The following is a 9,885-nucleotide window of genomic DNA, read 5'->3' on the forward strand; positions in this document are numbered from 1 at the left end:
GCTGACAGTGGACAAATGGGAGGGAGGCCAAGTGCTATCAACAACATTTAGAAATTTTATTTAATCTGCATATCTTTATTTGGTAGAAAGTTTTACAAATAAAATTTAACACAATACGATTTTTTTGAAAAACTATGTTGACTTAATTAAGCAGGGCCAATGATGCAATGCATCATGTATCAGAAGATTCCCAATTCAACTGCTAGCTTGAAGTTGCCCCCTCCTTGTGTTCTGGAAAGATGGGGTGTTATTTCTGATCCACATATCAAAAAGTAAACAGAAAACGATATTTCTGAAAACTTTTCTTTATGAGGAGGTCTTCATAAAACTTACATTATTACTCTTTTTGGATCCTCACACACCTGAGAAAGATTGGGTGGCGGAAGGTGAAGAAGGCTGGAAAAGATTTACAACAGAATAAAACAAGAATCTGGTACAAATTGACTAATAGTATCTTCTGCATCAGCCCATTTCGAGTGAAAAGTCCCCCGTTTTAGAACTTTTGGCTCTTTATTTTAATGCTCCCTCCTGAGAATCAACAAAAATTTTGATTATTCTGGGCACACTACCTGGTTAGCCTGCTCCGCAAAGAGCAGTAATATATATTAAATATATATATTACATGTATAATATATATTACATGTATAATATAATATATATGTTATATATAGATATTTATTTTTTACACACACACACACACACACACACATTTTCGGGGAATCCTGCCTAATTTCTTCCGAAGTTCAGCTATATCAGTTCACACCAAAACAAGTTACACAATTTCATAACGGATAGAGGACAGAAGCTTAAGGAGGGAGGGCCGAACGCACCGGGATCCCCAGTCAAGTGTAAGAAATCATCACGAGCGAGGCGAAGCAGGTCGTGGGCGACGAGATCTTCACTCAGGAACGGGGACGATGTGAATTGTGTTTCTATCGAGTGGCTGGGGGACCGGATTGGGATCAGCCGGGAGGAGGTAGCCGCACAAGACTTAGCTGGGTCTCCCGCGCAGACATCTGCTGGACAGCGACCCAGCGCCGCGCAGGCGCTCATGGCCCGACTCCAGGGCCGCGGGTGGCGAGTCCCTGCCGCCGCCTGGCGCTCGCCGTCGGGGAAGGACCGACGCCTCGCGACGGACGCAGACGCACCAGTGGGCCGGTCAGTTCGCAGAAGAGAAGCAGGAGACAAATTCCAGGCAGTGAATGATCGGGTTTTTCTATCCTGTTCGAATGAGGGCAACGCTGAAAGCGTGCGGGAGGCGGCTGAAATAATTCCGGCGACAGAAAACGGAAAAGGAGTCGGAGACAGGGAGGGCGACCCGGATTCTCTGAACAGGGCCTTATCTCCTGGCTCTGTCGTGACCTTGTAGGTTAATATAGCTCAAGTATTCTTTCTAAACGTTTAGAAGGTGAGATACGCTTCAGGGGTCAAAAGACAGACGCCACTAATACCACTGCCCAGGTTGCCCCGTCACTGACAACCACTTTCAGTAGCACTGTGGGTGCGCGCAGGAGAAAAGTATTTATGAATTTGCTTTCGCATTCTCTTCCTGCTTGCAAAATCATTGGTACAAGATCGCCTGTTATAGTTACGCTTCACTTTGTCTTGGGATTTCTAACAAGGTAGTATTACTCCCTAGGCGCTGAAGACAGCCCATGGTAACCAACTGAACTACAAGAATACTAACAGCTTTGATCAGATCTCTAAGGCGTTTCCCTGAATGGTCAATAATAATACGTACTTCAGAGTTACTTTTCCCCTACTCAGGTTCATTACTAAGACAAAAGTTTATCTTCTCCTCTTTGTATCTAGCCTGAAATTTTGGTCTCTATGAAACTCTACAGTAGGAAACTTCAGATGTCACCTGCTTAGTGGGATGACCCTTGTTACAATGCAACGTACCCTGCTATCCCCATATCCTCGTCTGTCTCTAGACCTTCTTCCTGCTTTGTCTCCATAGTACTTTGATGATCCTCAGAGGCTGACTGAAGATAAAATTTCCTCCTTTTCCCAACCTATCAGGTTGAGCAAAGTTGCAAAGGTGCAAAGGCAAAGAAGCACACATTCAGCCTCTCTGCTCCTGGATTCTCTCCCAGTTCCAACTTTTAACTCTACCAATTTTTCCAAAAGGGAAATACTCTGATTCTCCTGAAATTTGCACCAACTTCTGGTTGCAGATCCAACCTGCTTTTATAAAAGGAATTATGGAAGTACAGATGCTCCATAATTTACAGAGAGGTTACATTCCAATAAATGCATCATAAATTGAAAATGCATTTAATACACCTAGTCAAACATCATAGCTTAGCCTAGCCTACTTTAAGTGTGCCCAGAGCACTTTGGCCTACATTTGGGCAAAATCATCTGGCAACACATTACACTGTAGCATATCAGTTTTTTACCTTTATGATCACGTGGCTGACTGGAAGCTGTGACTTATTGCCGCTACCCAGCATCAAAAGAGAGGATCATACCACATATCACTAGTCCAAGAAAACATTAAAATGTAAAATTTGATGTAGGGTTTCCACTGTATGCATATCACATTTGCACCATTGTAACATTGAAAAATTGTAAGTTGAACCATCCTAAATCAGGGACTGTATATGTTTGCTTAACATCTGTGTTGATTGGATTCATATTCTTCTTAATCAGATAAGTGAATTGACATTTTATGCACAGAAAAATGAACTTGCTTTAAACCCCCACACCAGGATCTTCCGATTAAGAAAGGAAGGTTCTACCAATTCCCCCAGTCAATCAACAGATGAGGTTGTCACATTCAACTTCAAAACTTAGACTTAATTTCTCTTCCTGTGTACCATATACTGTTTTACAGAATGCTATTTCTCCATGTAGAGAAACAGTGGTTCCTTGGAATCTCCCCATATAATTCCACATGAGATTAAATTTTGAAAGAGCCTCATACTCGTGACTCACGGGTCAATGTCATCTAGCAACCGTTCAATGGCTGAATCCTCAGACTGGCACTCAGCATCCCCAGAACCTAGGGGCATACCATATGCCCCCACATAAAGATTCGTTGAATGAATGAAGGTGTCTCACTCCATTGCCCTGCCCTGTTAAAGATGTATACTTTCTCTGCCTAGACCATTGTGGTAATGCTCTGACCTTCCTCATGATCTTTGCACTCAACTCTCAACTCTGTGCCCTAATGGAATGATACTGAAATGCAAATTCAGTTACAGTCTGTCCTAAATTCATTTACCAGCAAACTTTGCTTATAGTGCTTAAACATTTTATCCTGACATTCAAAGCACTTCGTAAAAACCTGGCCTGTCTTCCAGCTTTACTCCTGGAATTCAATCCTATGCACACTCTCAGAAAACAAAATCATTGTTAATTCAGCTTCAAAACCTGTTGTTTTATTCTTCTGAGACTTTGCCAATACCTTTGAGCAAGGCGTCTGGATAGCTCCTCATTTTTAAATGTAACTGTGGATACTGCCTTGAGTGGAGATAGAAAAGAAAGGGAAGCTGAAGGATAGTGGATTGTAAAAATCTATGCTTTATCATTCTTGTCTGGTTTGATAATCAGTGCCTAGAAAGGAGTCAAAGAAGGTTTTCTTTCTACATCTAAATAACACAAAACCTAGCTCCCCATTAAAGCCTTAGAATCAGTTTCTGGGATTGAAAAAAACAAAGAAGTAGATTTCAGACTGTCATATTCAGATTCCCACAGATGTGGCAGCCACAATGCAGAATACTAACCACTGTATGATCATGGCAGGCCACTGGGAAAAGCTGATGACATCTATTTATTACAAATTTGTCATGCCAATTGCCTTTTCCTCAAACCAGTAAGAGCTCAAAAGGGCATACTTTATGATTACAAAGTAGAAATAACTGCGAAATCTTCATGGGTAGATTGATCTTGCTTCTTTTCACCTGTGACCAATTATCTTGCTCATTCCAGAAAAGCTCACAGCTTGCCATCTTATCTTGGTTTAAGAATTCTTTTTGAACTTACCCTATGAAAGAAAACACACAGAAGAAAGCTTTCCCTCTGCATGTCATTGATTTCTGAACAGGAAAATACAAGAAAGTATCATCATAACTGTAGACACTGGGCATAAACTGGGAGATCTAGATTGTCAGCTTTTCAAGAAGCTTATATTCCAGGGGAGAGATCGAAAATAAAAAATAATTTAAGATGCTTTCCAATTTATTAAAAATTTTATTTAAAAGATGGAGAGAGAGGCAGGACATTGATTCAGCCAGAGAGGTCAAAGAAGGACTCTCTGAGACAGTGATATTTGAGTTGTGGCCTCAGTGATGAAAATGAGTCCACTGTTCTGGGTCTGGAGCAAGACTGGTAGAGTGCAGAGGCCTACAGCTGGGGTCTGGGCCTCTGTGGGCACCAGAAGACACGAGCAATGGAGGACCCTTTCAGTTACTAGGATTCGACAGCAGAGCTACATATGAAAATGTTCTTTTTCTCTCTACTCCTGGCACCGCCACCAAAAAGTCCCGAGCAACCGGGAAGGTCACCGCATTTAGAGGGGACTTGTATCAGAGCTTCATCTCAGTTCCTTGCAGACTTTTCCTGAGGTGAAATGTAGGGACGGTCCCTCTGCTCAGCTCAATGTGGATCATGACGTTCCTGCCCTTCCCCTTTAGCTCACCCTCACCAGATTCTGAGGATTGATGAGGAAGGAATGGCTTTACAGCATGTTCTGCTGAGCATTTACTGCAAGATTAGGTCGATGTCCAGCTCATTGTCCACTTAGAGAAAAAAAAAAATCTACCAGGTTTCATGTGTGACCCTGAAAAATGTCCTCATTTGTTCTGTTTGTAATATAGGAGGTTATCTACAGGAATTTTCCCAGGATGTTATTACATTAAATAGTAGACAGGGTACTGCAATGGTGAGGCCCAAGGCAGATGGAAATAACCACAGTTCACTGCCTGCTGCCACATACACCCTATTCCTGATCTGCCTGTGGGACCTTTTTCTAAGAATTGAGTTTGTGCCAAATCCTTCATTCCCTGACTCTGGCTTTCTGTCTGACAAATTCAAAAGAGATGTGCAAGAATAATTTTCAGTATTTGGCAAATCATTGAATGTGGTGTTTGAAGGAGGACAATGAGTCAAAGATGACTTGGAAGTCTAGGCCCAGGAGGAGGTTGAGAATTTGGTGTATGCATGAATGGACTACTGTGGACCACTGTGGAGAAAAACAGGTAGAAAGATAATGAACAGGAGCAGAGAAAGACTCCCATTTTGGAATCTAAACTAAATCTACTTCTCAGTTCAGGGTTTGCCACCTAGCATCTGTGGCACCTTAGAAACAATAATTATCTGAGAATCCATTACATCTAGAAAGTGCACATTAGGGCACATCGTTTCGTTACCAAAATTCAATTGGACCAGGTAAACGTAATAAATCTCGTAGTGTAATTAATAGCACACAGGAAAAAACAAAGGAGTAAGAAACAAGGAGGGTACTATTATAAGCGGTTTGTGCTTTTTGTAGCGTCAATGTCTTCAGTCGTGTAGATGCAAGTGGAGATATGAAGGAAGACAGTAGTATGGTCAAGAGACATGTTTGATGACGATTTCTTCATTGACTTCTCCAGGTGGTCAGTGAACTATCATGAACTGAGAACCTCGTGTCTTTTTTCAACAGAGGAGACCATGGAAAGTGTAAGAGTGACTAAGATCTCTGAGGGAAGGAAAAGCCGTATCACTGGGCTGCAAGAGGGAAAAAGAGTAGCAAAAGACAGGTACAATTGATCCTGGTAACGCAGAACCCAGACGGTCCTATGAAATACTGGAAAGGCGTAGACCCCTCTGGTCTTGGGTGTGGAATCTTCCTAGTGCGGCATGGATTGATACAGAGTAACTTTCAAGTAGAATTGATTGTGGTTTTTAAAAGCTGAAACCGTAAAGCAGGTGGGAAATAAACTTTGATAAATCGGATGTTATGGAACTACAAACACGGGCCCTCTTAGCGTAGCTGGCAGCGCGTCAGTCTCAGAATCTGAAGGTCCTGAGTTCAAGCCTCAGAGAGGGCATTGTTTTAGTATATTAGTTCCATACACTAAATATCGGAACATAAATGCTGTACCAGATAAGGATTTGAAGACTGACCCGATATTCGTAGAAAATGGAAAGATTATTTAAGTTTTCTTGTTTCTTCGACTTTCCACTGGTTGGAGTAAAATGAGTGGTGAAAACAGAAGAGTACACCAGAAACTACAAGCTATGTCATATCATTGGTCTTTCTAGCTGACACAGGAAGCAGGGGAAATTTCTCTTCCAACTTCCCGCTCTCAGGTTCATCTAACAGTAATTATTGGGTGGATTGGTGAAGTCATTTATTCTTTTCATCATCCAACAAATATTTCTTGAACACGTATCTTGTTAAGAGGCTGTTTTGGGTCAAGAGTGAATACAACGCAAACATTCCCACCTTTGTGAAACTATGTCCTAGTTGAGAGGAGTGGGGAGAAAGTGTATACAACACAAATATTCCTCCCATTGTGAAACTACATCCTACCTGGGAGGAGTGGGGAGAAACAGACAGGAAACAACACAAAATACGTAAGAAGTGATTTGACGATGTCTACTGTGAGGGAATCGCTAGGCAGTAAAGTGTTTGGGAATGTGGAGGTGGCACATTCAGCTTTCAGGAGGACAATCAGGGACTCTGTCACCTTGACAACTTTAGCCTCGCCTTCTTCTAGTCATCTTGCCGGGACACCTGTGCTCATGTTTTCCTAACACTGTCGTCAGAGTACTTTTACCATCAAGGCAACCGGGGGTTAGGAGAGCTTTTTGCACAGAAGGCTACTTGGCTTCCTTGGAAAACTGATGACACATGAGGACTGGGGTGGTCAATCCCTCGCATGCTTCTTCATATGAAAAATGAGGACTGTGGGATTCTCTGGCTGGTTCTCAGCACCTAGAGGTGGATCTGGGCAGTAGGAACTGCTCAGCAAGTGTTAGCTACTGCTTTTGTTGCTTTCTCCCTGTGGAATTCTGGCCTCTCCCACTGAATTTGTATCATAGGCATTCATGAGGGCCTTGACTGTATCAATATCTGATGAGAGGTTTTAGTGAAGTTCTGTTGTCATGGCTGATTTGCTCATTTGGTAGCTAGCATCCAGCTTCTTGTGAACATTGAAATAAAATAAAATAAAATAAACTATGGAGGAACAGAATACAGATATATAGTAAGGTATTATTTTCCAGACACAAAGGATTTGGATAAAAGAATCTAAGAATTTGTGCATGGTTCTTTTAAAATTTCTTTGGGTTTTTTTTTTTGTTTTTTGTGGGTTTTTTTTGCCTGTTTTTCAAGTCTCCAATTTTTGTCACCCTTCACCCATCAGGTCAGAGAGATAGCCAACGGTCAGAAGGAATCTGCCAGCAACTACCATAGCGCTTTCGCCTGCCTGAAGATGCCTCTTTTTATTCAGCCTTCATGGGAAGTAGCAGCACCATCCGTTCTCAGAGAGTAAGCTCTGGAGTAGCTGAGCTAACCCCAGTTGTTAATCTGAGCTAATCCCAGTTACCCCAGCAGATTTACAGATTGAGGTTAGAACCCAGTAGGGTTCTCTTCCTGAAAAGAATAGGCTTCCCTCTAAGGTTTCACATAGATACTGGGTGAGGAAAGAGCCCTAAATGGCTTGAAAAATTGAATGCTCTTTGGGCAAAGCAGGAAGCCCTGCTATGGAAGAGCATCATTTGAACATAAATCAGGGTCTCAGTACAAACAGAGTGCTCAGGAGGTCAAGATGGTTAAGCAGACAGTCTGACCAGAATATCCATGGTGAAGAGAAACAATCTTGTTGGAAGAAGGATGACGATAATGGGGGACGTAGAATAAAGGCTAAAAATGATTCCAAGAGAATGCAAAAAGAATCAGGCACAAATCCTTTACTATATTCTGTGGTGCAAATCTCACCTTACGATGTGTTTGTACTCTATTCCTCTGCAATCTTTATTTTATTTTATGTTCACAGAGACTTCTTGGTGCCAACTAAATGAGCACAACAGCCGGTGACAACAGAGCTGCACTAAAATAGTCCCTCATCAGCTCTTGAGAGCAGGTTCCTTCAAGGTGAACAACATTCCACATACAAGGACTTTTCAGCACCACGCATTAGAAATGGAAGTGAATGTTTATTATTCTTTATATAAGTTGGTTGATGTGTCTTTTCAGTTTCCCTCAGTAACATTATCCAAATTTTGTAGATGACACTAAAGCTCAGAGGAGTTCAACCATTTTCCTCAAATTATGTAGTTTTAAACAGGAAAACCAGATATGAAAAGCAGATTTCTTTCTAAATTAAAAAACAAAAACAAAAAAACTTGAGCTCTTGCTTTACCCTAGCACATAGTCTCACCATCTGTTTTCTCCACACCAGGGCATTCCTGTAACATTCATTCACGTAACAAATACAAACAAATGAGTGGATTCATTCATCAGATATTAATTCAGAATCTCTTTTGTGTCTACCACACTAGGTCAAACTTCCCAGTGCCTTTGTCTCCTCTCCCTCAAATCTCTCCACCCAATGTCTTGACAAATACTGTAGATCCTTCCTGCACGACGTCCCCAGAATCTTTTTCTTCATTTTCATTCACCTCTGTCATCATCCGTGCTACACTATTTATGCAGGATGTTTCAGCACCCTGAAGTGTCATGGGCCCTGGCGCTGCGGAAAGACTCCTGCTGTCCACCTCAGGAGCTGACATGATAAATGTAGATAAATCTCAATCCTTTAATATCTTTATGACTTCTTTCCCTGTCTCCCCAGTTCCTGTTTTCTCATGTTCGAGCTCAGACATTCAAAACTAAATACCTTTCTCTAACATGTTGCTTTAATTATTTAAGCATTTTGCCTGGGATTTTTTCAATTTATCTTAAGTTTTCATAAAACTCTCCCAACATATTTCTAAGGGACCAGGCTTTTCAATCACTGCTTCCCTCCATGTGTATTTCTCTCTCTCTCTCTCCTCTCTCTCTCTCTCTCACACACACACACACACACACACACACACACACACACACACTCCACTTAAATCGAACAGATTTATTTCTTCCCACAGGAATTCCTAAAAACAGCCCGGTTTTCTCCAACGTATGTCCACTCCTTCTCTGCATAGCTCAATTTTGATTCTTACACTCTGATATTTTACATATTCTTACACTCTGATATGATCTTGTCTCTTATTCTTCATGGCTCTGCTCTGTAATTTTGTTGTTGTTGTTCTGACGTGTAGTTGGACACGTAACTTGTACATGCAAGGAGGCAACCCATATCTCAGATGTAAGTGAAAGAAGCACTCTTCAGGGGTTTCCTAGGGGAGTGGTCAGCACACTGGCCTCATTCGTGAAAGGGCCTAGTTATGAAAACAACAGGAGCTTTCTGCCTTCCAGAAATGCGTACCCTCTCACAACCCCCAGACAGTCTCAGCTACAAGGAACAAGTGATAATGCCATCCCACTTTTATAAACACACACACACACACACACACACACACACACGCACACGCACGCACACACATAAAATCATTTAATCATTTTTTATCATTTAATCGTTTTTTAAAAATCTGTGACACCTTAGCTGGGCAGGTCTAGGCAAGTCCTCCTTTGCTGGGATGTGCCTTTTTCTAGGTTTAGGATATTCCCGGAATATCCTAAACTTGGCATTTTGGAAGCACGTGTTTTCCCTTTGTGATTTTGTCCTTGTTCCCTTTTCTCCTTCTTTGCAGAGAATGAGTAGCCACTGGGCCTTGCCCTGGGCCATCAATGAGATCTGCTCTTAGTAGAGTCCTGCTTTTGCGCTGAAGTCCCTGAAATCACCTGTGTTCCATGCCACCCACTAAGGATAAATAAAGCTCCCCTGATGT

At 41.8% G+C, this 9,885-nt stretch overlaps 1 non-coding gene across 1 annotated transcript; it reads left to right on the forward strand.

The window, feature by feature from the left end:
* The first annotated feature begins 5,965 nt into the window (after positions 1 to 5,965).
* Positions 5,966 to 6,038, forward strand: TRNAL-CAG. The gene has a single exon. It is a non-coding gene; the product is annotated as a tRNA-Leu (tRNA).
* Positions 6,039 to 9,885: the final 3,847 nt, after the last annotated feature.

The sequence above is a fragment of the Papio anubis genome, chromosome 6 (genome assembly GCF_008728515.1).
Source record: "Papio anubis isolate 15944 chromosome 6, Panubis1.0, whole genome shotgun sequence".
NCBI lineage: Eukaryota > Metazoa > Chordata > Mammalia > Primates > Cercopithecidae > Papio > Papio anubis.